Raw genomic sequence first — 25,313 nt, 5'->3', positions numbered from 1 at the left:
TCAGAAAGATATATTGCTATGAGTAATGTCTAAGATTTTACTGCCTTTGTTTTCGTCAACAATTTTTATAGTTTTGAGTCTTACATTTAAGTCTTTAATCCATTTTTAGTTTATTCTAGTGTATGGTGTAAGAAGGTGGTCTAATTTCATTATTTGCATGTATCTGTCCAGTTTTCCTGACACCATTTATTGAATAGACTTTCAGCACTTATTCAATAATAATAATAGGAATTATTTATTATTATAAACCAGGCATTCTGTTAAATTCCTGATATGCATTATCTACTTGGATCTTTATTTAATGTTGTCCCAATTAAATAAAAAAGGAAGTGGAAGCTTGAAGGAAGATAAATAATTTGCACAAGATTAAAAGCCAATAGACGGTAGGGGTTGGATTCAAAACTGGTACTGCCCGCATTAGAGTCCTGGGTAGGGACCACTTCCCAGTGCTGCTTTCCCTGCAGCAAGGCCATTCATAGCAACCAAATATGCTCTTCATTCAACAGGCATTTACTGAGCCACTGGGGTCAGGTTCTGTGCTAGAGTTCCCGCCCTCAGGAAGCTTACGGTTTAATGCGTGAACAGACAAACCCACCATTATGGCCCAGTGCAATAATGCTACCAGAGAAGCATGTACAGGAAGAAAACCATTTCAACCAAATTGAAATATTAATTATAGCAATGACTTCCAAGTATCAAGCACCTACTGCACACTGAAGAGTGTGCTAAAAAAATCTCATCACAGGCTTTACAATAAACTGCAGCCCAGCAAGGTTACAGGGTAGGTAGTGGTTGAGACGATAGCTTCTGGAGTCCAAGTGCCATTGTTCTAAGCTCAGTGCTGTTACTTTCCAGCTGTGTGCCCTTGGGCAAGTTACCTTTCTTGTACCTTAGTTCCCCCATCTGTAAAATGGGAATAGAACTTCCTACCGTATGATAGGGATATTGTAATGATTAAAGGACTAAACCCATGAAAGACATTTAAAACGTTGCCTGGTAGAGAGTGTTGCATAAATTTCACTTATTATTAAGTTGATCAAGAACGCATAAATGTGTGATTCCAGCATGCAAACCCATAGCACACAAAGTCTTTCTCAGGAATGCACCTAAGACAAGGTGATGCCTGAGCTGAGCTTTGAAAGGCAAATGAAGGGATAAGAGTGGTGGAGGGGTGACCCCTAATGGAACAGCCAACATTGCATACTGCCCTGCTGCAGGACTATAGTTCATTCTTTTCTCCTGATATTGCTTCTCCAGCAACCCTGACCCACTGGAATCCTACCCAGCAGCTAACAAAGCCATCCCATTAGCCTTCTTCCATGAATGTGCCCCTGACCTGGCTCCCATGCATTTGGTTGACACCTCTCTGGTCAGGGTCAGTCTTGCACATACAGTGGTATTTACACACTTCGTCCATAGAGTAGGTCCACACATGCACACATATGAACAGAGATCCACTGGGCTTTCAGAATGCCTCACACTTGTGAAGCAGGTTCTTCATAAAGCCCCACAGGCAATGATGCTGTGCTCAAGTTCAGAGAGATTTGTCACACTAATTACTGTACCAAAGCTGAACTTAGAAACCATCCCCAAACTGCAGGCAGACAGCTCCACTGTAAACATTTCCTACTCATCCTAACTGATCATCTTAAATGTCTTACTCATGGGGGAGGTACACTGTGATTTATTACCTAAAACTGTGACTCCATCTAGGTCGTTAAAAAACAGACTAGGAGAACTTGAGACAACAGAAACCTCTACTCTCCCCAAATATGGATTTACCTAAACTGTCCCATTTGCTTTCTTGGCTTCCTTGTAAACTGGAGTGGAAGAAAGCGAGAAGGAATTTTATATTAAAACTTATCAGAAACATAATAAAAATTGCCTAATGCCAGCCGACATCAAATATTGTTTTATTTTAAAGACTGAAGTAATTTTATTTTTCTCGTGGCCAATTTTTGATCGAACACCACAAGAATGCAGTTCCAACCAAAAGGTCATAGCAGGTCGCAGGGAAATGCACCAAAAAAAAAAAAAAAGTGAAACTGTGAAGTTCATGGCAGAAATGGAAAACATGAGTGAATCCCATCTCTTTTCCCTCTTCCCGCCCAATCACAGAAGGAGCAGGGTAACTCTGCAGGCAGTGACAGAAAAGAAGTAGAAAGACCAAGCTGATCCAAAAATGAGATAATTATCCATTCTCGACACCAGTAACTCGGCACGTGAGTGATGTTTAATCTTTATGACAGGTCTCCTTATTTAAAAAACAAAATCATGGGCTTAAAAATTCTTAGAAAATTAGAATGAAAGGAGAATTTGTTTGGCTTTTTAGGTTTTTTATTTTATTTTATTTTTTTTAGACATTAACTTATTTTTAATAACTTTGGGTCAAGCAACAGAAGATAAAAGTACATTTGATGCCAAATAAGACATTTGGGGGCTTCTCCAAAGCAGAAAGACAGGGGGATTGAGTAACTGATCAGGGTTAAAAATGTGAAGGCCTAATGGGAAGGCAAACCATCAAACTAAATAATCTTTCCTCCTAGCTGTCTAAAATTAGATACCTCAGAAATGCCATCTTTCTCTAGGTAAAAATGACATATTATCACAAATCTCCCTTTTTTACATCACTGAAGTACTTGGTTCCATAACTGCTTGACAGGTAACTCCACGGCTATCCAGACCTGGAGAATTTGTCTAATAAAATGTCACAACCAACCTCACGAAACCTCATCTCTTATTTGAAGTATCCAATCTATAAACCCAGAGCTACATGGACAAATATACCAGAAGTAATTTTAGGCTACAAAAATACATTCATTCCCCCAAAGATACATTGTTGGTAAAATAAATGGAATCAGTATTTTTTCCCTTCCTGCAGGACCTCAATCTTGGCTCTCAGAGTAACAGGATATTTTCAAGACTTTTCTGAAGATTTCTTGAACTTCTGGGTCTCGGACACCCTCCACGCTACGGCAGCAGACCCAGGATTCAAGCCCTGGTTCCAAATTCTATTCTGATGTGAAGGGGTTGAAGGTGACCTCCAAGATATACTTTTCTTCTCCACTGCTCTGGGAGCAGCAGTCAGAGTGATCCTATTAAAACTAAATCAGACAAATACCATATGCTCTCACTTGTATGTGGAATCTAAACAACAAAACAAACATTATTGAAACAGACTCATAAACAGAGAGCGAGAACTGGATTGCCAGAGGGAAGGGCGTTGGGGCACTGGGTGAAACAGGTGAAGGGACTAAGTACAAGTTGACAGTTATGAAAATAGTCGCGGGGATGTAACGTACAGCCGAGGGAATATAGTCAGTAATAGTGTAATAACCATGCATGGTGCCAGGTGGGTACTACACTTATCGGGGTGATCATAAGTTATATAAATGTCTAATCACTGTGTTGTACACCCAAAACTGATACGATATTGTATGTCAACTGCAATTGAAAAATAAAAAATTTAAATAAATACATAGAATTGATTCACCACTTCAACAGCACCTGACAGCACACAGACCACACAGACATGTTATGTTATAGAAAGACTCCAGGGTGCTGTACTTTTGTAATAAAAAATATGCTCATTCTAATAATATAATTCCGATACTGTTATAACCAAACTGGCAATGACAGAAATGAAAGGGACATGGCATGGCCCACTGAATTCAGCGTGGTCTCCCCAAAGACCAGCATAGGCCCCGACCCCCTCACTAAGCCTCAACAAACAGGCACAATGCCACCCATCCTTCTGTATGGCCTGCAGATTTTCAGACCAAATGAGAAAAATCTATGTGCAAAATTAATGAATATACAGAAGAAAGGCCCTCTCTAAATATCATGATCTCCAGAGCACAGTTTCTGAGGTTGGCTGGAGTAACTTGAGGACCGTTTCACAAGCCCAACAGAGCAAAACCCAAGTCAACCCAGACGGCGGAACCGGGCAGCCCCCAGAGCGTAGCTGAAAAGGAGAAGTCTATCAGAGAGGCTCTTTTCTCTGAATCATCTCAGTGGTGGACCAACGTCTTAGTTGCCACCAACCCACAAAGGAGATGGTCCATGAGCAAACATTTCCAGAAGGGTCAGCCACCCCCTCAGGCAGAGGGGAAAACAATCCAAACCAGTCACCCACTGCTATGGCTTAAAATAGGTGGTGGGTTAGTCAAGGCTGGGATGCCATCTCAGAGGCTACGGGGTCACCCCCTTAAGCAACTCCTGAACCACAGACACTGGGAAGGGGGAAAGGCTACCCGAGGGTTCTGTTGGTCCCCATACTCCCCACGCACAGAGCGTGACAATGCTTTGTCCCCAGACCTGGCCTTATTCCAAACCGTCCGTTAGATCTTCCACCCAAACTCGCCTGGTGGTTTCTCAACCAGACACTGACTAAGAAAACAGTGGCTCCCACTTCTCCAAGAAGGGAGGTGGCAACCTCAGTGACAAAGGACAGAGCTAAGAAGAGAATGGAGCATGCTGATGTTGGAAACTGCCTCATTCAGATGAAATATCTGAACCTTCCGGGTAACACTTGGGAACTGAAGTTTTTCTTTTACTTGACCATTTTAAATTGTGAGCTCAAAGATCTAAAACTGGATTATGCATAAATGCCAAGAATTCCTCTTGTGATAACTGTTAAAACCCCCGAATTTAAGAGCCCTGCTTACAACTGTTTTAATCCAGATAGCCACCCTGATGTCTTAATTTTTGAGGTCTATTATTTGTAGAAAATTTTACTTTATTAGTAAAATTATATTAGATTACATAAAACAAACCAGTCATCCCTAGGGGGGAAAAAAATTAATGAAAAGCCTTCAAAGTATTCCATAACCACTCTGAGAGCCGTCATGACACATGGATGTCTTTGAAGGAGGGGTGGACTCCGGATCTAACTGTACTTGAAAAATAGCATTGTCGCTATGGAAGCAGCTCTAAATTTTGACAGTTTCTCCGTATGCTTGCAAAGGCCATATACTTTATATGCAGCTCTTCTTCTCACTGCAAAGGGCTTTGAGAGTAATCCACCCAGTTTATAGTATGCCCTGCCCTGCCCAGGCAGTCACCCTTCCTCTCCCTAGTCAAGCACTACTCTCAGCTGAACTGCAAACATGAAGGTAGAAAACACAGCAGCTGGAAAACCAGCATTCACGGGGTCCTTGTCACTGGGTAAACTGGACCAATTCCAATCTCTCTTCCAGACGCTTTACTGGCAACTTGTCTATCAAAATCCAGTAAGTGTGACCAAGTTTTGTTTTAAAACAAATGCTTCAGGAATTTTACACTAGGTATCAGCATTTTGGAGGGCTCGCTTTTTCCAGGGACACAATGAAGAGGGGGGCTCAGATACTTCTGAAACCCCTCTCCTGAGCCGCCCCGAGAGTCTGTCCTACTGTAAGAGCTCAGGACAGTGAACTGTCATTCTGTGAAGGTGTATTTGATTCTGGGAAGCAACCAACAGGCTTTCAGAGCCAAGCTGGCCGGGCTTGCCAAATAAGGTAGGTAATCATGTTGAGTAATACTGGATTTCATAAAAATGAGGTGTGACCATTAAAATAATGAAACTGGTTTTCTAATGAAGATCACAACTAGACTCTGAAGGCGGATTCAAGGAAAAGAGTTCACAAGGTGTTTGGTGATGGATACTCTTGTTTTTCATGTGTTCGTGAGCAATGTCCAGGTTTCTGGAATTAGTACAAAAATCACCAACAGTACTTTGAAGACAATGTTTCCCATTTGAGCACGCGTATGCGTATCCATAACAAATTAAATTGATTTCTGCAAACTGCCTCCAAGCTAACATGCTGATTAATTTTCACAAAACTGTATTATTTTCCCATTACCATTCCCATAAACCAAAATTGTTCCCCGTGATGGATAAAAATATTAGATTATATGATACCTTCAAGGAAAAACTGATTGAATGAATGAAGAAAAAGTCTTACTTAGCATGTTAGAATTGAAGTGGCTTTAGAGAGCATTCATCCAAAGGATATTTACTGAGCAAATACTAGCAGAGAGAGAGAGAGAGAGAGAGAGAGAGAGAGAGAGAGATGGAGAGAGAGAAATGTTCCGTTTGTCAGCATTAACCATTTAGACCTCCTTGCAGTAGGTCATCTCATTAGGAAGATGACTTTGTTGCTGTGAAGGTGTAGTTTGTCCCTGGCAACTTTTTTGGCCAGGGACTGTTATTTCTGTGTTACCCAAGCTGTTTTCAGTTAGTGAAGGGAGCAGGGTTTCCTATTATATTCCTATATTATTGTACCTCGAAAAAGTTTTCCCTGCCATGATGGGATCAGCACTTCCGGAGCTGTTCAGGTGACACCTCTCAGTGTTAAAACCCCTACCCCAGGTAAATTTGTGTTCTTGAAATAACCAGCACTCCAAGGAAAAGATGAATTCCAAATCTATTCACACGTTCAAGTCAATGGGCAGAGAGCAGGCACACTAGTCTTCTAGGTTCCTGGAGGGGGGGGGGAGGGTAACAAACACCTAAAAACATAGACGGTGGCTTCCTAATTTCACTTCTCTTTGCTCCAGGATGCCCCTGATACTTTCTCTTCTCCTCTATTTCATTTTTGAAAGGCTTTTCAAAAACCACCAAACCGATGTCATGGCTCATTAATGAGTCACCTCCCATGGTTCAGAAGACACTAACCAGGTGTTTTTGACAGTGTGGCCCACAGAGCACTTGTATTAGGACAGAGCAGGCACCAAAAAAAAAAAAAAAACCACACAAAAAAAAAACCCAAATTCCTGGGTTCCACCCCAGACCTAGTGCAACAGGTGATCTGATGGTAAATCCTAGGAATTGTCATTTCAGTAAGTTTCCTAGGCAATTCTGATGTGCACCAAAGTTTGAAAACTTGTTTAGACTGGTATCTGGTCATGAAGCATAAGGAAAATAGGTCCAAAGAGGCTAAATAATTTTTCAGTGATCCAAAGGTGACCAAAAGAATCAATAAACTAGTAATGGGACTCATCAGATTGTTGTTTTTTAAAATTGATTTTTAGAGAGAGAGGAAAGGAGAGGGAGAGAGAGAAACATCAATGTGAGAGCAAAATATGGATTGGCTTCCTCCTCCATGCCCCCTACAGAGAATCGAGCCCACAACCCGGGCATGCGCCCTGACTAGCAATCAAACCTGCAACCCTTTGGGGCATGGGACAGCGCCCAACCAACTGAGCCGCACCAGCCAGGGTGGGAAGCATCAGTTTGAGTTCCTAAATCATAAAACTTATAGATGGTTTTCTCAGATTTTAACCAAGGAACAAATATCAACAGAAAGCAAGTCAATCTAGGACACTAAATAAAACTATGTAAGAGCATAAAAATAAACCATGGAATTGGAACATCTACTGCCCAATCCATGATTTGGTCAGGTTTTCTGATTCTGCCTAACATCGATTTTCCATCTGAACTCCTCCAGTTAGTTCAGGTGTACGCGGTCAAGCCTTAGTGCCCACAGACACAGTTGTTCCCACAGTATGACCAGTCCTCCAGAAGCAGCCCAAGAATGGTTTTCCCAGGCTTTAGAATCAAATTAATTCAAATATGCCTCCATTGAACAACTATGAACTTCTGGGTCCAGTGTGAGGCTGTGGGGAGGTGGGAAGAGATACAATTAGGCTCTGCAGTTGGGAAGTCACATATGCTATTGCAAAAAAATCTCTCGGGGTGTACAAAAATATAAGGTTATTATTAATAATCACACAAGCAGGTACACAGTGGCCAATGGGTCTGCCTGGGAGGAAGGCAGAAGCAACTGCAACAAGTACACAAGGGGATGTTTTTTCAGGGAAATAGGCAAATGTGAGGCAGAGTGACCCTCCCTTCCCCTGCCCTCTTCTCTGACTCTGAGACCCCCTCCTCCACCCCCTTCCTTGTGACTTCTCTTGCAAATGGTAGGTGGTGGGGAAAGAGGCTTAAAGATGTCCCCCTCCCCCCCCCCCCACACACAGTCACACACTTGACCGTATTTTTAAGGGTAGAGATACTTCTTCACAAGGCTCTGGGAGGAAGGGCAAAGATGACACACCCTCCCCCTCCACTTCCTACATCTTTCTCTAAGACTCTGTGGTTATTCTGCATAAACTAGTGGTCAGTGACACAGCCAACCAGGTCCACATGCAACAGCACATGTGGCTTCCGAACTGCAGAGCCTAATTGTATCTCTTCCCACCTCCCCACAGACTCAATGCCTCAGCTTACCGGGCGTCTCTTCAGAAACAAGCTCCTCTCATAACCCAGGTCTGACCATAACTATTTCAGAGATTTCCTGCCAAGCTCTGCAGCTGGTCAAAACTAGAAAGAAATTGTCTACAGGTTTCAAACACTTTCATGAACCAAAGAATAGTATCAACTCTGGCATCATTCAGATGTTCAGACAGGATGACTCTCCTGATCCAAAGCAGCTGATTCTCTCCATTCCTTTTGTCATCATTAATACTTGGAGATTTAGTTCAAATAAATCCAACAACTAACTGCAAGTACACTGTATAATTTTCACCAGGCTGTGAGAATGAACTTCACCTCTGGAGCTCTGATGACAAATATTAGTGTTTTAAGAATCTCTCCCACATACATCTGGTCATATATCTACATATAGGTCCATCACGACATGCTTGAAGCCCCAGTCATGCCTTCGCTGGAAGATTTTTAAAAACTACTCATGGTGGCCCCTGTGGGATCACCCCAGTAACACATGTCCACCAAAGAGATAACAGGACGAAAAGCAGAGATCAGATTTCTTTTGCTTGTTCTCAGGGTCTTAGGATGACCGTATCCCGAGAGTTAATCCCTCCAGATGTGTAAAACATGGTGTCTTGCATTGCTCCCTGGCTGCACGTATCAACGGAATTGTTTCTAGAAAGGTTCAGGAAGACATCTGGATGTTCCCAAGCAGCACAGTTAAACTGGCATCACTCCGTGTCCTTTCCCAGGGAGAAATTTCTCCCTGTGTGGGAGCAACAGTGGCACCTGTGCAAAGCAACGATGTATTTATATCTTAGAACTGAATCTCGCCACTGAGAATGTGTCTCCCTCTCACCTGGCTACAGGGACTCTGGGGGCTAGATGTGCAGACCACCTTCAGCAGAACAAGGCAGAGCCCTGCGGGAGGCACTGCTGGAGGTCAGCACTCTTCTGGGTTCATGTTTGATTCCTGTGCCATTTCTGTTCTTGTTTCTTTGCCTTCATTAACGTGTTTCTTTAAGAAACAGACAAATAAGTACCTAAGCATCATTTGTTGTGTATGAGACTGCCCCTAAGTGTTCACCACCAAGACACATTCATGTTACCCTGAGTCTATAACTTACATAGTCAAGAAAACCCACAACTGGCCTGCTGACAATCACAAGGTGTGACACTCTCTGGGGGGCAGTGCTGTCTTCCATTGAGTGGTCACTAAACCTGGCTTCTAAGTTTCGTAAGAAAATTCTTGTTTTATCTGACAGGAATATGGAAAAGTGGGGATCAGAGAAGCAAAAACACTAAACTAAAAGCAGAGAAGTAGAAAAAGCATCCAATGCTATCATCTTTGCCATAGAACCCATCCCATTAGAAAGCCACCTGTACTTCCACAATGAAGGAAGGCGGAGTGGACGGTAAAGACTCCTCACTCAGCTCTCTCTAAAACTGTATTCGATGATGAAGAGCAATAAAAAATAGTTTCTAAATATGCAATTATCTCTGAGTCATTTTAGGTGTTCCAACTCTATGATTAGCACCAGGAGAGCCTCAAATAAGCTTTGAGTCATACAGAACCTGGTGCCCTCTCATAACAAACTCAGGAGGAGGCATTGAGGAAGAAATCCATGTGACCAGTAACTTTTAGTTATGTTGACTTTAGGAGAGAGCATCGAACCCTCCACACCATAATTTGAAAGTAGCATGGAAAGCTGCCGAGTACCCACACATTACTGCAAAGAAAAAAAAAGAGGCAAATATTCTTAATTATTTTGCAATCATGAGTAAGAGAGTAATGTCTCTTACTCCATTACGGAAAAGCCCTCTAGTGCCTAGAGGAACCAGCAGGATTTCCAAGCCTGGTTAAAGCCAAAACCTGAAAAGCAGATGGGACCTCATGGATTCCTGCATGTGATCATAAACTTTCCCATAAGGCACATATATTCATGTTTAAGCCTCATGTATACTGAAACAAAAAAACCCAACATTGGCAATAAAATATGGAGAATCAATAGGGCATGTTCTCCAAATGGGAAATATTTCATTTATATGATCTCTTTAGGAGTTTAGAATTGCCTAGGAGGAACAAGTCTAGTTGACACAGATTTGGGGGTAGAAATATTTTTGGCACGTTAGCATTTCACTACATCAGACAGAATTAATCCAAAGTACATATGAGAAGAAAATCTGAAAACTGACAAGTGCTCATTCAACACTGTCATTTACCATTAGCCACCTTCATCCGCATAAAATTTGCTGTAATTCATTTCAGTTTACGGAGATATGGACATTTGGGAATGAACTGGCTTTCATTTTTGTTTCAACTTTGCACAGCAAATCAGAGGTTGGATCTAAGACAGTTCTTGCTCCATTATGGATTTGGTCAAAATGATTCAACATGTTCAAAAGTCATGATGAAAGTATGAAATCCACGATATCCACCTGAAAACCTCCTTGACCTCAGCGTAAGCCTTCCTCCCAAGACAGGGTCTAACTTCCTGAAACGTCTTCACCTATCCAGGCACAGGTATATCAGGACGTTGCTTCCAAAGCCATATTTTCTGTATGAACAAATTTTCATAGATCTTTTATCTAATATAGTTCTTTTTTCCTTTTGTTGACCAGAATAAACTCTTAAATAAAAAGAATCTTGCAGTGTATTAAATGTTATCTTAAAATTTAAGAACACTTTATTTCTAGTTAACTGAAAAAAAAAATAACTTTCCTCCTGTCCCTACACTTTCTTCTCCATAGTCTATCGCTTTTATTTCTCCTAAGTTTGCCAATTTTTCATACTTTATCCCTACTCTGCTATTTGTCCTTCCCTGCCATTATACAAACTTATATAAATGTTTTGATTCTTTCCTGTGGGTAGCTACTCTGCAGCGCTGCTTGAGACAGGGCAAAAATCAGAACAAAGTCAACTGAGAGTATAGCTTGGAACAGTAAGATATTACTCAGTAACCCGCAGAGAAGGGAAATGAAACAATGAATACCAGAGCCCGTGGAGTCACATTTAATGCAATTCTGCACGTATGTGTCCAGGCCTGCAGCGAACCAGGCAAGGGCGGGGGGTAGGGTAGGCTACAAAGACGGGGCAGGCCATGTGGACCACAGTGCTGACTCTACAGGGCATTATTAATTGCTGGTCTGTAAAGAACTTCTAATTCATCACTGAGGGAGTTACGTTAGTCTGGGAAAAATCACTTTTTTCCCATTCTTTCTGCTTTAATTCACCAAGATCCATAATGAATCCCTTTACTCCAGGACCGTTCCTGAAAATGAGGTTGTGTTAAAAATCCACCCGCAGGTCATTTCCTGCTGTCTCCCAGCCCCCATCTCAAGCCCACAGTCTACGCCCACATCCATCCCATCACTACCTCATTTCAGGTACTTCTCCCCCAATACTGACATGAGGTGATTTTCTACAAAGGCCAAAGAGCAGAGCTAAGTCCAACACAAGAGTCTACTCACTGAAAAGTACCAACAGAACAGACTTCTGGTCCCTCGGCTGTAACTCACCTGGACCAAGAAGCAGCTACATACATACAGCAAATGGCTGAGCCAACTGCTGGCCTGATATCGTCCCAATAACGCAAACACGCCGAAGGAAACTTGCTTTGAAAAGTGAGTAAGAATGAAAACAAAAAAGTGCTGAATAGAAAATGGAAATGTTGGAAACTACCCATATTTCACCTTCTCAGCTGCAACAGCGCTTGGTAGTCTTGTGGACAAAGACTGCTGACATCCGAAGCCGTTAGGTCACTGTGAGAACAGCCAAGTGTTTAAGCCACAGACTTTGTTCTGAAATTTTCTGATGGAACATTGTCAGAATTAAATAAAAGGACCCTCATTTGCCATTTGGGGTATGCATGAGCCTTCATCAGATTGGGACGCAAGAGAAAACGTGGTGAAATCTGACCGGGCTTACCAAGCTTTTTCAAAGGTCAGACTATCCCCAAAGGATGGAAAAGCCTTCTGGGGGGACATGCCTTCACATTCTGTCTATTGAGTGGCTCAGGGACTATTCTTATTTCCAAGTGCTTATCAGGGATTCCTCATTTCTCACAAATACCTAATGCAGATAAGAATTCCTCCTGGATGACAAACATTTTAATTTACAGCTCAATTTAGCAAAGTTCCAACCCCTAGCAAATGACCCAAATTATAACCCTCTGTGAGCCTGGATTCAAAACAATAAGTGATAAATGAAGAAAAAAAAAATCAAGCCAATAAAAATTCCAGTGGAGCAGTGTTTTTTCTCACTGACAGAATGGGACCCACTGTTGGGACACTAAAGTCCCTTTGGGGACAGGGCCTGCCTACAAGCACAGACCCTCTGTACCCAGGGCTGCTGTTCCCGAACAAATTCACTCACCTCCTCTGATTATTCGCTGTCCCTCTAATTCATGAAAAGTAATGTTTCAGTTCAGGCTTTATGTTTGACCTGCAAATACACCACCACCAACAAAAATAAACCCTCCCCCACTGCGATGTCACAATATTAACACAGTTTCCAGTTTCAATAGAGCAATTTTAATGTATTACCAAGTGCACTGAGTCATGCACCTACTCAGCAAGGAAATACTGAATTGCTACAGTTTGTATTTAGGGCAGTCTTCTCTTTCTTATCGCCCGATCTCATTATTAATGTCACCGAGTTATTAATTCTAAAACTGCTCTTTCTTGTTCTCAGGTAGCAAAGCTGAGTCAAGTCAGTAAAAAAGTGAAAATGGGAACCCAGACTCCCCGTGGCCCACCTCGTGGTTTCCAAACCCTGAGCGTGGAAGGTTCTGGCTCCTTTCCTCACCTGACACCCATTAGCACATCTGCGTCGGAATCCATCCCAGACCCTGGTTCTTCTCCTGACTTCATCATGACCTCATCCTGACCTTCAGTGCAACGAAGATATATCACTTTTTATTTTAGACTTCTTTACACTTGATAAAAAACACACACAAATAGTCATGTCAAATATAATGTTCATTGGGCATCCAGACAACCATGAACGGTTCCCTAGAGACCTGAGTACATTTCCTTAGATGCCCCAGACCTTTCCTCCCCTGTTCCCCTCTCCCCAAAAGGCAGCGTGATGCTTCGAAGGTAAGCAGGTAAGAGGTTTATTAGCACTATCAAAGTAACCCAGGATGAGGTATTTCAAGACGGTGTTTGTGGGTTTCTGACTACTGTGCAAGCATTGGTTTACCAGATGCACACGCTGCACTAAGTGGATGTGACTCACGGGGGAAGTTTTATTTAGCATTAGAGAGCAAATCTTACCTGAGAGACTTTCTGAGTTGATCATATTAAATGTACCAAACGCAGATGTATATTCATTGAATTACGGAGAATGCCTATTGAATTACCTATTGAATTTCCCCCCACTCATTTTGGACGTTTAAAATGTGATAAGCAGTTACTTCCACATCAAAGACTTAGTTCCGTAGAGAAATGGGGGTGAGGGACCATGTGCGAAGGGGGACAAGACCCACTTAATCTCAAGAACGATCCAAATTTAGGCCTGGGCTTCTACAAGTTTCCCTTACTTTCATACACGTGCAGCGGGCCCATTAAGGCACAATGTAACTCCGAGAGCGAGGCAGGTCCTTCCTGAACGGCCCTTTGAGGAGCAATGGGGAAAGCACAGCCTGAATGTGCTCCTGTACATTACAAGGTCCTCCTCGGGCTGTGTGGAGAAGGCCCGCAGTGGGCGCCGGGTGTCTCCGTATTTCTGATCCTCTATGCCAGTTAAATAAGATGCCACAAGTCCTAACGTAAATTTCATTTTCCAGAGAGCAACTCCTGATCATAAAGGAGCGGTTTTTCTTCTTCTCTTCCAAGTACGTTCCTCCCTCACCCTCACTCTGACCTCACTTTTGTAACTGACAACATCTAAGATTCCAAGAAGAGCCCCCCAAAAAATCATTATTACAGGATCTAACCAGGTAGCAGGAAACCAACACGAATCGCACGCGCGTTCGTTTCTGGATATACTCATGTTACTTCCTTGCCAATCACAGGAGTTTAATTCCAACGGGTCCCTTTTCAGCTTGGTTAGTCTTAGATATCACGACCTTCTCATTCTGATTAGAAAACTTTTTTTGCCACATACGCGCCCCTGAAAGAGCGTGTGTAACGACCCCCAGGGAAAGAAGGCTGAGTGTCTTAGGAGCCGTACTCAGCCCCAGAGCTGGAGGCGCTCCTCTGACCAGGAACGCGCTCCCAACGGAGATTCCCAGCAGCTCTGCCGAAATTTCCACGTAACTTGGGGAAGTGGCAGTTCCTCAGGGAGCTGGGTTCCCTAGCAACCAAAGGCTCCCGGACCGCTCCTTCCCACCTGCCCCTTCCTGGGCCGCGCTCTCTCCCGAGCAGTGGGGCGGGGGCGTGGGGGAGCTCTGAAGGTAAGCATGCTGCCACGTCAAAGCACACTCAGAATTATTAGTGTTGGGTCTGGTTTTAAAAAAAACATGCCAGCCCGGCCGGGCGTGGCTCAGCGGTTGAGCGTCGACCTGGGATCCAGGCGATCGGGGTTTGATTCCCGGTCAGGGCCCATGCCCGGGTTGCGGGCTCGATCAATGACTCTCTCATCATTGATGTTTCTGTCTCTCTCCCTCTCCTTTCCTCTCTCTGAAATCAATAAAGATATATTTTAAAAAACAACAAACAAACAAAAAACATGCCAAATAATGACTCAGATAAAAGAGAAAATAAGTTTCATTTGCTGACACCACAATTTGGGACAGATAATGTAATCCTTGGAGAACCAAGGAAAAAACAAAAGGTTTAAAGATTTTTGACAAGATGGAGAAATCGATATATACAATCTTAATGCTAGAAGGGAAAATGGGCTGTAAAGATTGTGCACAGACCCAGTCAGGAGAGGTTTTGGGGTCCAGGCTGGCCTTGAGGATGAAAAATTAAAGAAAGCTACGAATCAGAAAACAAGCAGAAACCCTGGCAGTTCTCCCACTGCCCAGTCAATCAAATTCGTGGCCACCAAGCTTGTGACAGGCCGTAACACACAGAGGGTGGAGAGGAACTGCTTGATGCTATTAAACAAGAGCAAACACTGAATTTTTAACACTGACATTAAAAATTCACATAGACGTTATGAAGTACAATAGATCCAAGGACTTCCTTCTCTAAAATTTTAAGTCGATATACTTTAATCGATATACTTTCTTGATTCGATAGACCTATAGGTTGTTCCCAGTGTTTTGCTATTATGAACAGCACTGCTGTGAGCATTCTCGCACCTGTGTGAGAGTTTCTCTAAGGCAGTGCTTCCCATCCTTTGTCATAACCCAGCTTATATAGCAAACGGTAATATCAGAATGGCAAACTCAAGTTCTGCTCTGCTACCTTGCTTTGCTATCCTGACGGCTAGGGAATCCAGGAACCATTTTACAAGGTATTCTAAACTTCTTTCCCAAATCATTGTGCTCCATACCCTTCTCCAAAGCTTGATGTTGACAGATATTACCAATCTGGTAGGTATCTCATGATGGTTTTAATGTTGCACATTAAACTGCCTCTATGAGTAAAACAGTAGGGTTCTGGAACATGAAAGAATAACAGAACAGAATAGAAAATACCGAAAAACAGCCAATTAATTACTTATGGAAACCAAGTATTGAGAGAGGCTTATCTCATACCACAGAGAAAAGATGGACTTTCTAACAAATGGTTTGTGATATCTAGATAGCCCTGTGGAAAAAAGAGAAAATGGATCTATCCCCCATACCATACACAGATTTAAGTGTTAATAATAACTGAGGAACTAAATTTGACAATGCTAAGGACCTTGATATCTCCCATAAGATAAGCATTTCCACTTCTACTTGACAATCAAATTACAAATCCTGAGAAAACCTCTTCTAGACTATTTTGCGTCTTCATGTGACAGCTCTGACCACATGCCGATTCTTGACCCTCCCTCTTCTCCCGACGCCTGGCTTGCCGGTTCTCCTGCCTCTCTGAGCGCCTACACTTCTCACTCTCCCCCACTGTGCTTTCCAGCCACAGCCCGCAGAGGCTGGTGTTCCCTGGAACTCACTGCTGTGTTTCCTTCTTCTATGTACTTTCACCGGACAATCTCAGGCCAAACCAAGTAGCTTCAACTACCACATGTACAAAAGCTCTCTTTCATTCATTCTTTGTGCATTTGTTCAACAATTATGTGCCAGGCCCCAATTGTGTGGTAGGTGCCCTGGGGATTCAAGAGGATCAAAGCAGATATACAGATGGCCTTCAACTTACAATTTTTCGTGTTTATGATGCTTCAAAAGTGATACTCTTTCAGTAAAAACTGTACTTCAAATTATCAATTTTTATTTTTTCTGGGGCTAGCGATATGGGGTAGGATGCTGTAACGCTGGACAGCGGCAGCGAGAGCAGCTCCAGGTCAGCTTGCAGGATCATGAGGGCAAACGGCAGAAACTCTAGTGTGCCGTGTTGCTGGCGTTTTTTGAATATTGCGTTTTGTGTTTTCACATTCCGTTGTGTCTACAAAATTCCCATCTATGTCTCCTGCTTCTGATGAGAAGAGGAAGAGGAAGGCAATCACAGATGGTTCTAGAATAAGGATGGGCTTATGTTCTGAGAATGCAAGTGTTCTGAGCACAGTCAGTTCAGGTAGGCGAGGCTAAGCTATGATGTTTGGTAGGTTAGGTGAATTAAACACATTTTGGATTTACGATATTTTCAGCTTAGGATGAGTTTATCAGGATATAACCCATCCTAAGTGCAGGAGCATCTGTGAAAGGATAGGGAATCAGTATGGGAAGAATCACAAGATAAATGTGCAATTATAAAAGTGGTCAGTGCATGCAGACAAGGGGCTTGGCGCAGTAAGAAGACAGAGGCATCTAACCTCATCGTGGAGATCAGGGAATGATTCCCAAAGAAAATGATGACTGAACTGAGATCAAACCCATAATTCTGTCCCAAACCTCTTTTCTGAATTCCAGACCAGAATTTCGCTATATCTCCATTTCAAAGAATATAAGCACCTAAAATTCAACATACTCCAAACTGTGTTCATTCTCTTTCCTCCTAATGCCTGGATTCCTCATCTCAGTGGAAGAGAGTACGATCCATGCAGAAAGTTTGCAATTATCCTTTACTCTGTCCCCTTCATCACTCTCCATTCCCAATTTGTCACCGAGTCCTACCAATTGCTTCCTATCTTCCCTTTGCTCCATTTTCAGGCACCGGACCCCATCAAGTTTTATGCCAAGTTAGAATCGGAGCTCACTTGCTCCGACTCCAGTGTCTGCCCCCGTCCAGTCTCTTACCAACACTCAGAAGGAACCAGCTACCATGCAAATTATGTCTTTCCCCTGTTTACAACCTTTCAGTGCCTCTCACTGCTTATATTCTGGGCAGTAAAACTCTACTAGAAGGCCGTGCATAGTTCGTCAGTCTCCTGTCCCATCGTGCTCCAGCGCACGTGGAAACTCCAGGCACAATGACCCATTTCCAGCTGTTTCTTACATCATTGTGCATCTTCTGCCTGAAACGCCCTATTTCTTCTTCCACCTGCTCCTGAACCCCTCTGTCCCTAAATGCCAGTCTGTGAACCAGTCTATGAATCAATAGTAAAGTGAGAAAACTAAAGTTAGCAAACCAGTGTTAGTCCCCCAGTATTTTTGGAAATGTAACCAATACCCTAAGGACTTTGGTGTAGCTTTCGAGTGTCATCCTAATAGCTCCATCTCTGAGAAGCCTTCCATGACTTCTCTATGTTGGAGAATCATATAGTTTACTGTCCAAACTGGGAGACTTCTGAGGACAAAAGGGGTGTCATTAATAACAACAGTGGACAACAGGCATAGACCAGAACTGTCCTAGGGAAACCAGCTATGTGGTCAGCTCACCTATAGACAGAATTGACTGCTTTCTTCCTTCAACTCCCAAAGCACCTCTGCCTGTTTACTACATACATATTTGCATGTCAATTCCTGCACTTGCCTGAGAATTCCACAAAGACCAGGCCAGGCCTTTTAATTCTATATCCCTAGCATCTCTCTAACGCCAGGCACAGAGATGACAGTGTCATCAATGAAAGCAAATAAATGTTTAATAAATCATCACAGTAAGATTAGATGCCTTAACCTTGCCAATAAAGGAGTTTAAAAATTCCCATTATCTTTTTTCACCCCAGACTACACTTCTTAATTTGGTTAAAGAGAGGTTTAAATGGGAACAAAGTCTTTACAGAGAAAAATTCTAAGGCTCAGACCCATGACCAGCTATCAATCAACCAACAGCTACTTACTCAGCATAACACACTCTTAGGGCCCCGTGAGTATAATAGAATAGTTTATAGTTTATGGGATGAGCCAAAAATGCATAAACGAAAATGAAAACTAATAATGAAATAAAATAAATAAACACCAAATAAGTGTTACAGGAATTCATAGAAGGCATGAGAAAAACCACTCTTATGTTCAGAAAAGCAACTCCCTGGAGGTGATGGGATCAGAACTAAGACTTGGGGAATGGCTTCAACCACAAGAGAAGCAGAGAGGAGATCCCAAGGTGGGTGGGAGTGGGTGTTGGGGAGGCCATCAAGGGTACGAAGATTTGTTTCGGGAGCTGTATCTAGACTGACATGGATTATTTTCAGCAAATACTAAGCAACTGAAGAAGGTTCTTGGATTCTCACTTTCTTCCTCAAGACAGAGATAGTATCTGCCTGAGACACACAATGAGATAGTGATCACTTATTCCTTTAGAATCTCTTTAATTGTGAGAACTGGTAAAATATTATCTTAGGAAAATTACCTTTGGCAGAACTTTCAGATAGAAGAACTGCTGAAGTCACCCCTTGGCATGTATTAACTACCTATGTCTTTGTGAGGCTCTCTGCAAACCACAGTCTGGCAGCCTACAGCATCTCCTTACTCTACTGGCCTTTCATTCTTCTCACGAAAGAACATGGTGTTAACACAGGGGCGCTCCTGAATGGAAGCAACCATGGGCAGACCTCCTTGTCAACTTCCAGCTGCAGGGAGACGCTTTTAGGAGTGGCTGTCATGCACGCTGCTTCTCTTGAGTTGCTGAGTGTGTCTCACCCATCCCACGAGCATCGGTGATGATGGGTATGAAAAATGTCCCCACATCCCACCCGAGTGTGGAGACTTCTCACTCCCCTTGCCTTACCCTGCTCAGATGGGGAAAGCCATACGTCACCAAGGGAGGCCGAATATGTCCTGACATATGGTTTGACAATGAACTGAAACTATTTCAATATCCACTGCACTCAAATAAAAATAACCTATCAAAGAAAGGGAATTCTTGCTTAAAAACCATTCTTTCTGCTCTGCTTTAAAGCTCCTTCTTCCCAAAGCCTTAGAGCGCTCAGGATATTGCACAACCAGTATTGGATCGACTTTTGAAGTACAGTTTTATGAAAAGACCAATTCAAGTCTGTGTGCAATGAGTCAATAGGATATGTTTTGCCAGTAGTATTCCTCAGTTTAATACTTTTTCTCCCACTGACCTTATTGATAGGGCCAACAGAGACCACAAACTTATAGGGAAAACCACCAATGTTAAGTATAACATTGTTTGGCATAAATGTGTCCCATGAGCTTATAAAGTTTTCATGGAGCGCAGTAAAACCACAACAAATGAGAAAAAACTCGGTTCAAGTTACAGTGGTATTTATTTAACCAGCATTTATTTAACCAAAGGAGAAAAGAAATCAAGATAATGAAGATGAAATGAAATAAACCATTCTACCTCCGGGATCAGTAAGGAGGTTTGGGTGGGCAACAAGGCCTTCCAATGGTGCTATGAAAATCGATAAAATGCTTTTCAAGATTTGTTGTCCAAATCTTTCCAAGTAACAATAATCACTGAGCTAGTCCTTTGTCTACTATCCAACACAGGCTGTCACAGCTGAGCGAGGAGAACAGACAACGTACCTCTGCTGTCATTAAATGGTTGAAGAGCCTTAAAAGTCCAAAAATATAGTGGAATCAAAAGTGAAAAAAAAAAAAAAGAGGGAGAAAGATCCCTAAACTGGGGGGAAGGGGTGTCTCTAATTCCATTTTTTCTGCAAGGTACAAAGCACGTGGACCTCAAGTCATGAATGCTGTAAACACACCTGCTGAGACGGCCTGAGCCTGGGAAACAGGCAGAGGCAGGTACACTGGGAGATCTGAAGGCTTGACAGAGAGAAGTAAGTGGGAGTAAGAGGGGGCTGGGGCACGTGGGACAGTAGAGAAGGGCCCTGAGGGCAGAAGTCCACACCTGACAGAGAGGGGGGAGGAGTCAGAGAGAACTTGGGCCTGGAGTTGTGCTTAAGAACTGGGGAAGACCATTCAGACACATAAAACCCAAGTCCTGCAGGGGATAAACAGCAGGAGGGTCTATGGATGAAAATCCACGGGACAGAAAACCATGGGAAAGCTTCAGAAAGGACAGGCAGGTGAAAGGGACATTCAGCTTAAGGCAAGAGAGGAGAGTGAGGGGCAAAGCCAAGGGCGCTGGCAGCCCAGGTGCGCTCACTGCGACATCGGTCTCCACTTCCCTTGTTTTAAGTTACTTTAGAGGGAGCAGCAGTGAACCCTGAATACTGCCTCTCTTGGGAAAATCAAATACACCAAGAGATGGGGCTACCTAAGCTTCCCTAGGACCCTCTCCACTCCCTGATCCAGGCACCTTTCGGGAGAGACCCCCGCATGGAAGACCCTGAGCACCGAGGTTGCAGCACATAGTGAAACAGGCTACGGGAAAGGATTCTGAAAACCGTAAAGCACACGAGAAATACGGGGTGCTGTCATTCACTGGATCCCTCAGACACAGAAGGTAAAGGCCAGAGTGACAATCACGAGTGAAGAAAGACTTGTCAACTATGGATACTGTATCTCTTCCAAATCAAGATGCCCCAACCAGAAATTCCAGTAATTGGAGACTGCCTTACCCTTGGTATGTTTACTTTCCTGACACATACTTTTCAACCTTTAAAAATCCTACCTGAGGCATATACCATGAAGCTCTTAATAAACAACCGTACCGATTTGTTAAAATGGAAGCTCCCGTCTAAATGCATTTCCAAGGAGGTTTTTTTTTTTAATATATATCTTTTAGATCTTAACTAATTAGGTTAATCCCATTCCATTCAATCACTCATTGCGTGCCTTCCAAGTGCAACATAGAGTGCAGGCTGCTCTGGGGGTTGCACCGATGAATCTTCTGGGTTCACTTCGGCCTGGGAAAGCTGCCTCTCCTGGAAGTGCATTACCCGGGAACACGTTTAATAAAAAAAAGTCACGGAACTTTTTAAGACTTAGTGACTGCAGACACTGCTGCGTGTTCCTCTCCATGTTCATTCTAGCTGAGTTTATGTCCAATCACTCCTGTCATAATTGCATAACCACAGCTTGTCAAGTTGTTTCTTGTTGCAACTGTAACTTGTAAAATTAAACTTCAGAACTGAGATAGTCAAGCTAAATAATTGCCTACTTTAAAAGTACGTGTCTATATAATTTACATGCCACTTCAGATAAGCTCTTGAATTATGATCTCTGAAAGTCACAACCGTCACCAAGTTTAAAATACAGTTCCAGTGTTGCAAGTCTCCCCGCACGCAGGCCCTGTCCCTGTCTTCTCAGTTTTCTAAGCAGTATTTCATACTGAGCTATTGCAATCTGCTTTCCATGCTTTAACGAGAACCGAATTAATCACCACATTTACTTTTCCCATGCTATGGGACTTTGAAAATTCCAAAGAAGGGCCATAATATGGTCCCAAACGCCCTTGTTTGTGCCTCATATGGCTCCAAGTTGTACTGATAAGTTCAAGTGAAGCTGGTGATACTTACCACACTCAGGACCCTCTGTGAACGAGTTACCTGCCCTCTCCTGCCCTTAATGGGAGGTACCATACCTCCCTCAGCACCCAGTTTGCACAGGAGCCATGAGGGGAGGTTAATTTCAATGTGGCATTTTCGACTGATGAAGTGCTAGTCCCAGCCTGGGGTATCCCATTCTCTTGACAGAAAATACTCAGTAAAAGGAGGCCACTAAGAGCCTGGAGCAAGCCATTCAGAATGTAACACTCAAGGCTTGCCTGGTCAAAAGCCCAACACAGTGCCGTACTCTTAACGGGGTGAGCCACCTTCCTCGGTAAGGTTTTTGAATCAGTCCCAGCAAATAGTACTGATTAATAAACAAGCTCTTCTTTTATGCGCTGGGATTCTTCAAGAAGCTTAAACTACTTTAAACAGTGGCCTATTAACTCCCAGAAATCCATGCTCCACAATAAAGAGAGATGGGGGTGGGGGGGCGTGAGGGGTTGAAGGATTAATTACTAGCAAGGAAAACAAAATGATCAGCTCCCTCAACCAGTGGAACTGAGTCAATACTGATGTAGAAAGCTAGAATCTCAGGGTCCTTCCAGGATAAACTTCTAGCAATGGATAAAAGACCTCCCTACCAACAAGGCCATTTTTCTTGGAGATCTGCCTGGATGGAGATAAGCTTGACCCCACTCCTCCTCAGGCATCTACTCAGCCAAGTGCCAAGCTTGCTGTCTTTGTTGCATTTCCTAGTAGCCCTCCAGAGCCCTTCTCAGCACCCAGTTGGCACAACAGGAGCCAGAAGGGGAGGTTAATTTCAATGTGGCATTTGCGATTGATGAGGTGCTAGTCCCAGCACTGGTTTAATGTGAATTAATACACTCGGCTGTCCTGTCATCGCCACTACGACCTCTTATGTGGCAAAACAAAAACAAGTGATCAAGTCTAAACTAATTTCCACCTCTGATCAGTTGCATTTCCAAAATGTCAACACAGAACAAACATGTTCTACCGATCCTACAATCCAGCTCTGGAAGTATGAGAAAGGGGAGTAAACTCCCAAATTGAGCATCTTGGACTTGGAGACCCTTTAGAAATATCACCTTCTCTCCTCAAGAGAGCTGAAGTAGCCCAAGCCCATGTTACCCACGATTTGTTTTCTACCCTGGTACATCCCAAGACTATCAAACTGAAAGGTTATTCAGGTAGAGGGTGAGCCCCACTGCCAGGAGTAGGGAAGTGTTTATAACAACTGTGTAATGAACGTGTCACTTCCCCAGCCAGCCCATACTGTTTCCTTAAAAAAAAAAAAAAAGTACTACATGAAATCTGTGGTGTGTCAGCCCCCTCCCAACGTCTGAGTCAGAGCCTGCCTGTCTTTACTGAGGTTCTAGGTGACCAGGGTGTATCACTTTCAGAGTTGCTCCAGTAGCTGAACTTATGGCTGTCTTCCAACCACACAGAACATAATCACTGTCTATTTTAAAACAATTTTCCTAACCCACATGCGATGGAAGATACCTCCTACATAGGTCTTCGACTTCCTACTGGAAACAAAACATTTCTGTCTCACACTGCGCTTGTAATCTGTCAGGACTAGTGCGTGTTTGTGTGTGTGTGTGTGTATATATATATATATATATATATATATATATATATATATATATTTATCTTTGACCATGCAACTCTTGGAGCAAAGAAAGCCACCCCAATTTTTACTATCGTGCCTGAGCCAATTACGAGCTCGGGAAAAGGAATGAATCGATGAGAGCCCTTAAACCCAGCGACTTCTCTCACACAAACAGTAAGTGGAAAATAAAATAAAATCCCTGGGCAGAGGGAGGCGGCAGGGCGATGGCAGAGGAAGGGCATTAAGCAGCCTGCCAGAGGCAGCCGCACTCCTCCAGCCGCCTGCAGAGAGGAGCGAGATCTTCTCCCTGCTCAAGAAGCAGGCGCCCTCTGCCAGCCTCGCATGGGCACGAATAATAAACACGTCGAGGTGGGCGAACGGATGAACCGAGCCCAGCCACCCCCCCCCCCCCAAAAGGTCAAAACTTCTGAAACCCCGGGGATCACAGCACCCTCCAACACATCCACCAGTCACAGCGGGAGCAGGGGCTCGGAGACTGGGCAAAGGATTCTGGATTTTATTTATTTTATTTATTTTGCATGCACGGCGGCTACATGCAAAGCTCAAGAGGCGCAGGAAGGCTGAGGGCGGCGGGGGTGCGGGTGGGAAGGGAGGGGTGTCTAACACCAGCCGCCCAGGCCTCGATGTGACGAAAGCCTCCAGCAGCCCCAACCACATCCCAGCCCTCCGCCCCCGCAGCGCCCCCAGCAGCGCCCCCCGCAGCGCCCCCCAGCCCGCTTCCCTCCCGGGCAGCCCCACCAGCCCCGCGCCAGCAGCAGCTCCGGCCGGGGCCGCGCGCCCGCAGCGCCACCACCGCGGCTCGCAGCCCCTCCGCGCGGCGGGCACCCCGCAGGCCTCCCGCCCAGCCCACCGGGCGTGCCGGGGGAGCCGAGACGGGGCGCGCGCCGCCGCCGGCCCCCGTCCCCCCCGCCCCCGGGCTGGCGAGGGCTCCCGCTTACCTTGGGCGCTCGCGGGGGGGCTGAAGGTGGCGAGCCTCCCGCCCCCCGCCCTGGCCTCCGCGCCTGGTTTCTTCCTCCCTCCTCCTCCTCTTCCTCCTCCTGCCCACCGAGTGTCCGGGGCTCCCCCCCCTCCCCGCAGCTGGGAGTAAAAGCCGAAAACCCCGAAGCCGGGCCCGCGTGCGTGCAGGCGGGAGGCGGCGGCGCGCGGCCAGCTCGCCAGTAACAGCGCGGCGCGCGGCTCCCAACTAAAGTGTGAAAGAAGCGGCGGCGGCGGCCGCGGCGAGGACCGGCCCCCCGGGAGTGGGCTGGGAGCGGGCGAGGGAGGGGACGGGGGGAGGGAGGGAAGGAGGGAGGGGACCTCCGCGCCCAGTCGCTCACTCGAGGGGCGGGGGCAGCCAGACACTCCCCCACCGCCCGCCCTCCCCGCGCCCGGCTCCCGCGCGTCCCGCTCTCCTCCCCCGGGGAGGGGCCTGCGGAGGCCGCGAGGGCGCCGCGCACCCGAGAAAGGGACCCGGCGGGGGACGGTCGCGGCTGCGAGGCGCCGCGGGGCGGGGCGGAGGGCGAGGGCCGGCGCGTGTGCGTGTGCGCGTGTGTTTGTGTTTGTGAGTGCGCGCGCCACGGGGCCGGCGGGAGGGGGGGCGCGGCGGGAGCGCCGAGGGTTGGGCCTGTCGCCCGGGCGGTGGCGTGGAAGCTGCGGGGCGGCTCGGAGGCCGGGAGGGCCCGGCTCTG

General features: G+C 44.8%; 1 protein-coding gene across 1 annotated transcript in view; it reads right to left on the bottom strand.

The window, feature by feature from the left end:
• Positions 1–25,041, bottom strand: part of LOC308549588 (uncharacterized protein C1orf21 homolog) — a 167,926-nt gene extending 142,885 nt beyond the window's left edge. Inside the window, exon 1 of the mRNA XM_081122382.1 lies at positions 24,585–25,041. The gene's annotated coding sequence lies outside the window, so the exon portion shown is untranslated. The remainder of the gene's footprint in view (positions 1–24,584) is intronic.
• Between the last annotated feature and the right edge of the window lie 272 nt (positions 25,042–25,313).

The sequence above is a fragment of the Miniopterus schreibersii genome (genome assembly GCF_964146895.1).
Source record: "Miniopterus schreibersii genome assembly, chromosome: 19".
NCBI lineage: Eukaryota > Metazoa > Chordata > Mammalia > Chiroptera > Miniopteridae > Miniopterus > Miniopterus schreibersii.
Note: the sequence above shows the minus strand (reverse complement) of the source record. Positions and strands in the feature narration are given on the sequence as shown.